This window comes from Camellia sinensis, chromosome 11, assembly GCF_055761805.1.
Source record: "Camellia sinensis isolate YWXY chromosome 11, ASM5576180v1, whole genome shotgun sequence".
NCBI lineage: Eukaryota > Viridiplantae > Streptophyta > Magnoliopsida > Ericales > Theaceae > Camellia > Camellia sinensis.
Genome location: NC_138971.1, coordinates 85774511 through 85786947, shown reverse-complemented (window position 1 = coordinate 85786947; position 12437 = coordinate 85774511). Strand labels below are relative to the sequence as shown.

The 12437-nt window shown below is 37.9% G+C and overlaps 1 pseudogene across 1 annotated transcript in view; it reads right to left on the bottom strand.

Moving 5' to 3' along the window:
* Nucleotides 1–12437, bottom strand: part of LOC114273390 (calcium-transporting ATPase 3, endoplasmic reticulum-type-like) — a 167733-nt pseudogene that overhangs the window by 12309 nt on the left and 142987 nt on the right. The window contains exons 11-13 of the transcript XR_014344580.1: nt 5521–5571; nt 5267–5398; nt 3534–3635 (exon numbers count right to left, since the gene is read on the bottom strand). The product of XR_014344580.1 is annotated as a calcium-transporting ATPase 3, endoplasmic reticulum-type-like (transcript). The remainder of the gene's footprint in view (nt 1–3533; nt 3636–5266; nt 5399–5520; nt 5572–12437) is intronic.

Sequence of the window (12437 nt, the reverse complement as noted above, 5' to 3'; positions counted from 1 at the left end):
TTTGTTTCCTAATTAGTATTTAGTTCTTGGTATATATATTTAGAGCTTGTAATCGTTGTTTATGGAGATAATACACATATTGTTTGTAAATTCACATGGCATCAGAGCACATACCATACCCTAGCAGCAATCGCCATGAACCCTACTGCCCAGAAAATGGCCCACTATTAGGAAAAAATTTAACACAAAACTTTTCGTACCCTCACATATCCTTTTAAACAAATGGAGGCTGGGGGTATCAAACCCACCCCACCTCCCACCCCCTCTTCTTTTCTTTTCTTCCTATTTTTGAGGGTTAGAGCAGATCCACCGAGTTCGTATACAGAAGAAGAATGCACCAAGAATAAAAATATAAAAAGATAAATTTCAGAAATTTTTAGTATGCAACAAGTTTTCAACCGTACTAATGCATATATTATACAAAGTGCAACCTCTTGTGTGGCACGAGTTCACATCTTAAATTTGTGGAAGAACTTGATACGAGTATGTATTCCAACACTAATATGCTACAACATATTTCTTAAGACAATCCACTAGAAGGTACCATCAACAAATAAATTTACTCTTCAATTAGATTTTAGTTAATAGAGGTGACTTTACAAGTGTAATTTTTGTAAAAGACATGAAAATAGGATGGTTTTAGACTTTACCAGGAAATAATTTAAGGTATTCAACTTCTCAACTCAAACACTTGGAACTACAATCATGTCAAAGCTCTTCCATGCTCAAAACAGAATTGGGAAAATCTTTCACAATTAAAATGCACCCCACCAGCTTCTTGCTGAAACAGCTATAACACATTTCCTTTATTATTATTATTATTATTATCATTATTTTTTTTTTATTTTTTTTTTAAAGTTAAGGTGATAGGCTAAATACTTTTAACTCTTATGACCTAAGAGCATGGACACTCGTAATAAAATGATGGACGTTGGACATCAACACTCATTGCATACTCCCCGATACATGTGAGCCACTCATCCAAACCTGTCCTACATATTTTTTATCCAAACCTGTCCAACATATATTTTTTTTTTAAACCAAACACACTTCGAACATTTGGGAGACACACATGTCCATTGCTTAGACACACACAAAACACACTGCAAGTTTGAAGAAAATTACTTGGGATCCAATAATAAAATAAAAACAATGCGGATATATAACTTAATCCCCCTCTTTCAAATTTTTTAAATTTCAGGAACAAAGCCTTCCAATTTTTTTGTGAATAGAACATTCTAAAATAGATATTTGAACTTTTTGTTTGCACGTAGAATGCGAAAAGTGATTTTTATTGTTTAGCTAACAAAAGATATATGTATTTCAGTATAAAAAATGAAAGGAATTTTTATTTTTTTTTCAATGTATATCTATTTTTTGTTGCGTCCTTGGTAGTGTTGTACGCTATTTCTTGGAAAATTATCATGGTGTTGTCTTTATATCGTGTCATATCTGTGTCTCGCATCCGTATCATATTTCTTACCATATGAAATTTATAAATCATTTCTACAATTCCATGTTGACCTTGATAAAGTCAACCTAGATAAAGAGTTAGTTTCTCCACAAGAAATTTTCAACTATTTGTAAATTTAGCTTCCTCTATTCTCCATGTCAGAAAGAACATTGAGCGCATTTAAGGTTGTTCATCTAAATAGAGGAAAACCAAGTGAGTCATTTCAGCTATTTTACATGTACAAGGATACCTATAGGCATGATTGGTTGTGTTCGTTTGTTGCTATCAGTTTACATTTTCCAAGAAACAAAGAAAAATTGGCAAACTATTTTCCAGGAAAATTTTCTAAAAGCAACCCAGTTTTTAGGAAACAACATGAAAACTGTTTTCACCAAAAAATCAAAACAATATGAAAACGATGTATAAACAATATGGATGTTTTCACAAAACCACAACTAAACACATGTGAGTGCAAATCTAATAGTATAATCTTTCTAATTCAAAAGCTTGGGATACGAGGACAATATTGGGATACAAGGACAAAGTTAAGTGTCAGCTTGTTCAGATTTGGTGTCAGTATTACAGACTCACTTAATGGTGGCTGAGAAGTCGTAAGCATATATAATATTAGAGGTTATTTTGCTATACAAACAATAAATTATATTATTTAAAAACATAGAAAACTCGAGCTTTTGTTTGTAAATTTTGCCAATAAATTATTTATAGTTCAAACATTTTCTTACAGCTGCACCTATATGGAGAAGTCTAGATCACCATCACAACTATGATTGCCTTTGGCAACCTATTCAACCTAGGTTTCCAGCTCCAAAAATGATAAATTCCAACCATGTAATGAAATTTTCTCTTTGACCACGTTTCATTCTGTTCCTCTCTTCTTCCATTGGTAACAGTAGCAGTGTCCACACTTTGGCCTATACTATATCAGCTTTCATGGTCTGAACACGGGGGTAATGTGACAAGCCCATGTAACACAATTCTTGATACCAAACACAATGGAAGGTCCAATACTAGCATTAACCAAAAGTTTTGTTTTGTTTATGATGCATAATAGACAGAAGCTTACAGCGTCTATTTTTCACTTTTCAAAAATAAATAAATCAATCACATCTCTTAACATTGCAGGAACAGTTCACAAAAAATAGAAAAATAAAAATAAAAACTTTCCACAAGCGCTATCTAAAATCAAACAATTTCCTTCAAAGACCAACAATCATACAATTCTATAAAATTTTGAATTTTTTAAAGACAATAGATAGCATAAACCATTGAAACATAGGTCTAAATAAAATTATCTATTGTAAAACCCTATTATCGTCGGGACATATTCTGCCATCTTGAAGCACCAATGGATTTTACATAATTCGTAAACGAAGAAAGATTAATCAAACTCTAAGAGGCACCGACATGGTGGGTACACACATGTCCATGTGTCTGACACACCATGTAGCGTGTTAATGTTTTTAATTATTACTTTTTCTGTAGGATACGTTGGAGATACTTCATGGACACATGTCTTGTGATTGGACACTCGGAACACCTTCGTAGATTTTTCTTACAATTTTAGAAAGCTGATTTGAGGAGAAAACTAGAAAAAAAAAATAAAAATACGCCCACACATACATCGATATCTCTCAAATCTATGTATCCTAAATTTATATTTTTATACATAGTGAATAAAAATGTATGAAAATATCTTTTTCCCATATTTCCTGTGTGTCCGTATCCTAAATTTTTAGAATCCCTGCATCTTGTCTCCGTATCCATGCTTCTTAGATCAAACTTATGCTTCATCAGGTTACCAAGGAGAGAAAAGCAACAGAGGTTCAGAGTCTTACAACATCCTTTTCTAATTCAAACGGTTGTAAGGTTTCAATTCTCTATTTTTTTTGTGCCTTTTACAAGCACCACACATTAGCAGCCACATAGAGATCAAATTAATTTAACAAAAACAAATATCATAGTTCAGTTGTAAATTGTATTATACGGAATGGTTAAAAGTGACTAAAAGTAATCAAATAGCAGAAGACCACAAAGTTATAAAGGACATCGATTTGATTACCTTACGAGGTTTAGCCTTCATCACATCACAATCTGGCTTATTAAAACCAATAGCAGTGGCAGGCAATCCGTCAGTAACTAAATTTACCCAGAGCAGCTGGACCTGGAAGAGAAAAATCAATCACTCAACTTTACTTCGCTATGACATCAAGGAAACATAAAAATATCCAATAAAATAACAGATTTGAAAATAGAATGAGGACATAGCTTTTAAGTATATGGATGAATTTATTTTATTTATGTCACAGTTAGTGTTCTAAAAATAGGTCGTAATCGTTACGTAATGCTATTCCCTAACTGTATGGGCAGTTACCACTACTCATTATGGCTGCTATAGAGGTATTATTGAATTTCACGGCCGTTACTATTGTTACATAACAATAGCCAACACATTTTTGCGCATTTTCTCTTCTATCAACTTCTGTTTTTTATTTATTGAACATTATTTTTGTAGTTCTAACTTATAAGTTTTATAAGTTGAGGGAAAATAGATTGAGATGGTTTGGTCATATACAACGGAAATCAACAAAGGCAGTAGTAAAAAGTTGCGATACAATGACGGTAGATGGAAGTGTTAGGGGAAGAAGCAAACCGATGGTTTGGTCATATACAACAGAGACCAATAGAGGCAGTAGTAAAGAGATGTGATACAGTGACGATAGATGGAAGTGTTAGGGGAAGAAGCAGACCTAGATTGACGTGAGCTAGTGTAGTAAATAGATATATGAATCTCCTTAATTTGACTAACAATATGGCCTTGGATAAAGTTGAATGGAAAACAAAAATTCATGTAACTGACTCCATTTGTTGGAACTTAAGACTTGGTTTGGCTTGGTTTACTTATATAACTTGAAAAATATGAATCATATGATTTTAATTTTTTCAATAAAATAATAATTGTATTCATATTTATTTATTAAACATATGTAACCTGCAAATTTGAAACACAACATAATATCACTAGTCTAAAACTATTAATAACAAAACAAATAACAGTAAAGTAGTGCATTATAAATGTATCACGGATGAAATCATTAAATGCTGAGTGAAAAATGTGAACTTTCTTTATAGAGACTTTAAAAAAAAGTACAAAATTCAGTTCATACATTGGATAAAAACTATACTAAATCCCCAAAAAAAAACCATTTTAAACCTAAACAAATATGATTCTGAAATAAAAACATGTGTATCGGTAAGTTTTCGCAAAATTATACGAGAAGTGTGAAATTTCACAGCTCTGGTTGCAACAACCGTTACGCTCCTTACACCTCACAAATGCATCATCGCCACTGTCACCAGTTTGGTCATGGTAAGGTAAACTTTCTACACAAGGGACCATGAGCGTATACCAGATAATCAAGCATCATGCATTTTTATACTGAAACCTAAATAGGAGAACCCAGTAATGGTCATGCCAATGCAAGGTGCTGGGAATGGTGGACTAAATACAGACCTATTTTCTGCCATTATTTGCATAGGTGGCTGCCCTTAAACTCCAACTCACAATGTCATGCCTGATAGCCAATGTATGCCATAGCACCAAGCAATAGTCTCCGTATATGGCTATATTTATGTTAAATTATGTTCAGGTTTTCACACACAAAAATATGCATGCCATGCCACCAACTTTTATGTTGAAAACAAGAACTAATCAGACGAGTCATTTACATGAACACTTCAACAAATAAGAGTGAATTAAACAAAAGATCATATTCTGTAAGAAAATATACTCACAGGAACAAGAGTTTCAGGTATTCCAAGTACAGCTGCCACAAAAATACAAACAACTTCACCAATGTTTGAAGATATCATGCATCGGATAAACTGCTTTGTGTTATTGTATATAGCTCTTCCCTCTGCAACAGCCTGCTTGGATATGACTCATTCTTGAGATGATTGAAACCATGAGATTTTTTCTGACTTCAAGAAGACAAACATGCCAAGGAAATAAAATTCCTACTCATCAAGACGAAATAAGAAAAGCTTACCGCAACAATTGTAGCAAAATTGTCATCTGCCAAAACCCTATCTGAAGCACTCTGAAAATCCAAACAATATAAGAGAAAATGTTTAATAGATGTGTATAGAAACCATAAAAGAGCACTTATGTAGAAACCATACAAGACAAGCCACAAAAGAGCATAGCAGACAAGCCACAAAAGAGCATAGCAATTATGTAGAAAGAATGCAAGTAATGAAAAGAGAGATTTAAACAACATCTCATATATATATGATGACCAGACCATATTACCATGAGCAAAACATTTTAGAACTGTTACATGGACTGCCTAGGTGTCACCAGCACGATTGGGATCTTTTTAGAGATATCTCTAAAATGTGTTACATGCACTCTTCTAGTTAACCCATTGTACCCGTGGGCCGTGTCCACCAAATATGACAAAGGTAAGGGTATGGGATGTGTCCAATACCCGTACCCAATTTAGAAACTTGGATCCTCTAATTTCATATGATGTTTGAAGAATTTGCTAATAAAGAAACATTTCCAGCTTCTCACACGAATGTGAGATATAAATTCTATATTTTTTTGAATCTCATTTACTTTGAAATACATTTTTTAATAATTTACAGTATCTTATATAACAATATTATATAATATGCAATACATAAAAGTATTTAAGATATGTATCCCTTCTCAACTGTTGGATGCATATTCTAATATCCTAAGTTTTAGGTTTATCAAGATCTGATGCCTAGACTCACATCCAATACTCATATTCGAGTCCATGTAACATAGATTTAAAATACATTGCAAAAATGCAACAAATATGGACATAAATAAAAACACATAGACATAATTCACAAGTGTCTAATGTCTGAAACGTTCATGTCGGAAGACAATCTATGAAAGAGAATAAAGTAATAATCAAATCTCTATAACTAGTACAAGTAGGTAACTAAATTAAACCAGCTGATAAATCGTAATTATTCACAAAAATCAACTATAGCTTTTCAGTCATCCTTTTCCAACCCTGGAAAAAGGCAGGGGCAGCGAGTTACAATTGGAAGACATCCAGCATATTACCATCAGCCAAAACAAGTTCAAATGAGACAAGTAACAGTCACCCACACCAGGTACAACAAGATGGACGTAATAGTTAGCTAAAACTCAGTACTTATCAGCAAAAATAAAATAAGTAGCCTAAAACATGAAAACAAATGTATTTTACCATATGGAAATGTTCAAAGGTTCTTTGCTAACTTGCTGAAATTTATAGTCTAAAAATTCAGGAGAAATTTCAATAAACAAGTGGGCATGCTGGTGTGCATGTGTGTGTCATTAGAGAGAATATTCTAGCTTAGAAATTTAAAGATGTGGGTGATTAGATGTTGGAATTTTTCCCATTCCAAAGATCAGAAGGCCAACCGATTGCTACTAAAACTTCAAATTAGATCATGTGATTAGAATTTCCATGTGAAGATTGATAAAACTACGTGATCTAATTTCTATGTCGAGATAGCTTCTTAATTAAGCAACCAAAACTGTGTTATTACTCATTATACATCTAAAGGAGAATCTTCCACAGAAACTACATGCCTCTTAGAATTAAGTGATGTTAGGGAAGTCATCAGGTTATGGCACCACATTTTTTTTTTTTTTTGGGTTGAGAAATGATCAAACTTCAATAAAAAAGCATAAAGTCATGCAACGAATACAAAAACCAACTAAAGGGCTAGCTAACAAGCTACCTAAAAAGAGAGCAAACCCAAAATAACTAACTAATCAAATCCTCTATAAAATCTACAAAGGTCAGCACATCTGGATCTACTGAAACCATAATCCAACTATGTAACACAGTAAGCAAATGTCATTCCAACCATGGAACCGACCGAGTCATGCTAGTGAAGGTACATTTATTCCGCTCCAACCAAATCAACCACATCAAACAGTGGCCCGCAAGCAACCACACCTTCCAACGTCTCTTCCCAACCCTCCCCCAACCCAACTTTGCAACCAAAGTTTTTAAAGGCGAATGCGTACCTTGAGGCGTTTTACCCCTCATGAGGCAAGGCGGAAGCCTCAAGGCGTTGAGGCGTAAGCATTTCAAATTTCAAATTTTAATATTTACTGAATAAATTAAATATTTTTGAATCGTTAAAAAAATAAAAACAAAATTAAATATAAATGTGTAAATACTTTTCGCTTTAATGCGTTGAACATTTTACTGGATAGAAAGAGAAATCAATATTCTTAACTTCAGTGATTGAGCTTCTCACTTGACCATTAACTATGTTTTTCCTGATTGATCATTTACTTAATTTTTCCTGTAGAATATAGTTGTAAAAATGGATTCTTTTTAATTTTTTATGTTTAAACAATCTAATAGACTAAGTTTAACAAATGGCCAAGGCAACTTCTGCATGTGCATACTCCTCACATGCTTATGCGCAAAAAGCGTAAAAAGCGCACTTAAGACGCATGTCTCAAACTATGATGCGCAAGCCTTTGGAGAGTAATGCCTAAAAATCAAAGCCTTGGTGCGTTTCACCTTAGCCTCAAGGCGAGGCGAGCCTCAAGAAAGCCTTTTAAAACTCTGTTTGCAACACCTACGCTGTCAACCCTGGTTGAACCCAAACCAAAGAGAGCAACAATGGCCATCCATAGATGTGAAGCAACTGAACAATGGCATCGTCCACTGTTTCCGTATCCCCACAGCACATGCAACACCAATTAACTAAAATATGACGACGAAGACGTAGACGAAGACGAATCAAGTTATCAATAGTCAGAATACGCTCTAAAGCCACTGTCCACACAAAGAAAGCGACTTAAGACGGACAACCCATCACCCAAACACTCTTCCACGAAAATGGAGCACCATCCCCGCCCACAAGCGAATGATAAAAAGAAGACATTGAGCAAACCCCTTTGGAGTTCCACCATACCCACCCCAAAGTATCCTGCCCTTCTCCTCCCCCCACCCAACCAAAAAAATCTAAGGCCATTCAAAAAACCCAACAAATCCACCAGTTGCCCCAACTCCCAATCCTGCACCTCACAACGCAAACCAACATTCCAAACTACACATGTGCATAAGACACCACTGTTGCCTCCTCATCAAGGGCAATTGGAAAAATCGAAGGAAACCTCGTAGCTAGAGTTTCTACTCCACACCACTCATCCTTCCAAAACCTGACCCGAACCCCCACCCCAATCCAAAAACAAACCCTCTTCCAAAACTCCCCCCGACCGAAACCCTTCCACAAACTCCGTCCATGTGACTGTTGCACCTCACCTGTATATCACTCCCCCATCCCAACCTATACTTTGGCCCCACCATTTTCCTCCACAACCGCTCCTGTTCCACCACAAACCACCACCACTTCCTCGGAAGAGCTAGATTAAATGAGACTAAGCTCTGAATCCCCAACACCCCCATAGCCTTGGGAACACAAATCCAATCCCAAGCTACTAAGTGATGATGAAAAGCCTTTTCACCTCCTCTCCACAAGAAATCCCACTGCAATTTCTCCAACTTCTTCGCAACTGATACAAGAATCACATGGATCGACATGAAATAAATCAAAATACTAGATAGAACACTCTTGATCAATGTGATTCTCCTTCCTTTCGATAAATATTGTCGCTTCCAACTACCAAATGCCTCTGCACCCAATCCACCACTCCATCCCACACCCTCTTCTCCTTAAAAGAAGCACCCAGAGGTAAGCCCAAATAAGAAATAGGCAAAACTAGAATTTTATAACCAGCACAGATGGAACAACTCCAGGCGATGTGGAACACATTTAAACATGGTGTCCCATTTACCATAACCGACATCTAAACTGTAGAAATGCAAAACTAAATCCACTTCCTCCACAACTCCCCAAAACGCATCATTTCCAGCACATACAACAGAAACTTCCAACTTTATCATACACCTTTTCAATATCTAATTTACAAATAATACCTCCCTACCCCTGCCAAGTGCGCGAGTCAACACACTCGTTAGCGACCAGATCAACATCTAATACCTGCCGCCCACCCACAAAAGCATTTTGAGACTCTGACACCACTTCCTCCAAAATGCCCCACAACCTATTAGCCAGAAATTTTGCCAAGAGCTTGTACACACTCCTCAGCAAACTAATAGGTCGAAAATCCCAAATATCCTCTACCCCTCCTTTCTTTGGAATCAGAGCAATAACGGTCGCATTAAGACTCCTCTCAAACTGCCCCCTCTGATGGAACTGCTTAAACATAGCCATCACCGCTGCCTTCATCACTCCCTAACACTACTGAAAGAAACGTAAAGTGAAACCATCAGGCCCTAGTGCCTTGTCCCCAGGCATACCCTGCAATGCCTCTACCACCTCCTCTTTTGAAAACGGTCTCTCTAGCATCTACACATTCGCCTCCGAAATGGCATCAAACTGAACCCAATCCAAGCCAGGTTTGCAATCACCTCTATCTCCTCGAAATAAATGCTAATAAAAACTCACTATACCTCCTTTCACCTCCTCCACCTAAAATAAAACCACGGCATTGATTCACAGCTTCCTTATCTGATTAGCCTGACGATAAGCATTTGCCATGCGGTGAAAGAACTCTATGGTCCAATCCCCATCCTTCAGCCACAAGCATCTAGATCGTTGACGATAACTAATCTCCTCTATGCGAGCTACATGACCATACTCCTTCCTAGTCTTTTCCTGAGCAACTAAGTCCTCCTTCAACAAGCCCCCCTTAACTTCCTTTCCATCTAGGCCCTGTAACACGGCTAAAAGATTTGCCTTCTAAATCTCCACACGACCAAATACCTCATTCCATCTCCTCAGATCTGCCTTAAGAAGCTCTAATTTTTGGGCCAACCGCCCACTAGGATCTCCCGACACAATATAACCCTCCCACCAGGTCCAAACTATGCCCACAAAACCTTTTGACTGCAGCCACATTCTCAAACCAAAAAGGCAATGGGCCACTCTAAAGCCCCCCCATATACAACAGAACAGGCCAGTGATCAGAAACAAGACGCGATAGTCTCGATCGAACCACCTGAAAAAAATGTTCCTTCCAATCCCTAGTGATCAAAAATCGGTGGAGACAAGATAACACTCAACCCCTAGACCATGTGTAACTCCCTCCCTGCATTGATAAATCTATCATCTCCAACTCATCGATAAAAGATGAGAAAGCCCACGTCGAACCCACTGAATGAGTCAACCCCAAATTCTCCTCCAGTCGCCGCACCACATTAAACTCACCACCTACACACCACGTAGCCGCCCATTGATAAGCAATGTTATACAAGTCCTCCCAAAAAAGATCCCGCTCTGATTGCCTGATTGGTCCATACACTTCTGTGAACACCTACCGAAAATCAACCTCTACACAATGAAATAGGCATGACAGTGAAAAACCACCCATCTCCTCCTCCACCACCACCACCCTCCGATCCCAGCCCATTAGAACCCCCCCCCCCCCCCCCCGCGGCCACCCCAATAGACGACAAATATGTCCACTCCACAAAACAACCCCCCTCATATCTCTTGGATCACCTACTCATCAATACATTCCATTTTTGTCTCCTGAAAACACAATACATCCACCATCACACCCCTTAGAAGAGAACGAATCAAAACCCTCTGCCCTTCTGTCATTCAAACAACACATGTTCTAGGATAAAATTTTTAACTGCATGGCAACAGTAATTGATCACCACGACCTTTCCTCATAGCCCAACCTCGTCCTTTTAGGCGTTTGGCATAATTAACTATGCACTCTAGATTTCTCAGTTCCTAACCCCTTTCCCCTTCTGACCCACAACCTGAACCTCCTTACCCAAAGAACCACTCCCTCTCCAAGAAGCTTCAATTGCAGAAAACAACTTCATGCCTTCTTCCCCATACCCTTCAAACGATACACCAAGCATTCGGCTGACCTCGTTGATCTGACGTAAAACCCATTTAGACACCTCACCCAAAGAAGGAGGTTCATCTCCCTCAAAACCAATTGCCACCAGCTATATGACAGTCCCATCGTACACATCCTCATGAAGCTCCCCTGAATCCACAGCTAATGGGCACAAAACTAAAGGCAAGTCCTCACACATATCAGCCCATTGACCTCCTTTACCACTGTTCAAATCTGGTCCAGGCCTCACATCAGCCCCACAAATCCCCTTCCTCATCTCACTGGCTAGTCATTAGAACCAGGTTTTGATTTTGAAAAAGTGGCAATAAGTCTTTTTCCAGCTCCAAATCCGGACCGTGGCAAAAAGACATAGTAATGGGACTTAGATACCTCTCCGATGAGCCATTAACCTTTGAAACCACCCCTCTTCTGCTCCCCCCTTTACCACTACATCTCCTTTGTCCCCATGCTAAGGAGGTGCTCTTCCGACCAGCAACACCTCTTTCAAACCGCCCATACTGCCCAGTCTCTTCTTCTATTTCAACTATCCATCCCAAAAGGCAAAACCCTACATGACCAAAGCAAACCCCTCTCATCTATCCTCAAAACCAAATTCTGGTACAAAGATTTGTTCTCTTTTGCTACCGGTCATAACCACAATCTAGAACGAAGAGCCCCCATCCTCCTTCCCTCAAACCTATGTTGCCACACTGTGACATCCACCGATGACGCGTGCCAAATAGGCCAAACAACCTGGTTCTCGTGATACCTTATGAAGCATCACACAGAACCAACCAACTTCATAACCACAAACCGCTCTGTGAAGGCCCTGCCCTCGCTCCATAATAGCAACACGACGATGCCCAATCTGATCTTTTGCCTCCTCTATAAGCTCAAAAGAATGACCTCCTAGGAAAAGAATCCTCCGGCAAGGGCCCTCTTGTTTCCCAAAGAGCATTCTGTTAATCTCGGAGCATTACATTCTTGCCCTAAGTGGAAAATGTTTGAATTCAGAATGGCACCTTTAGATAA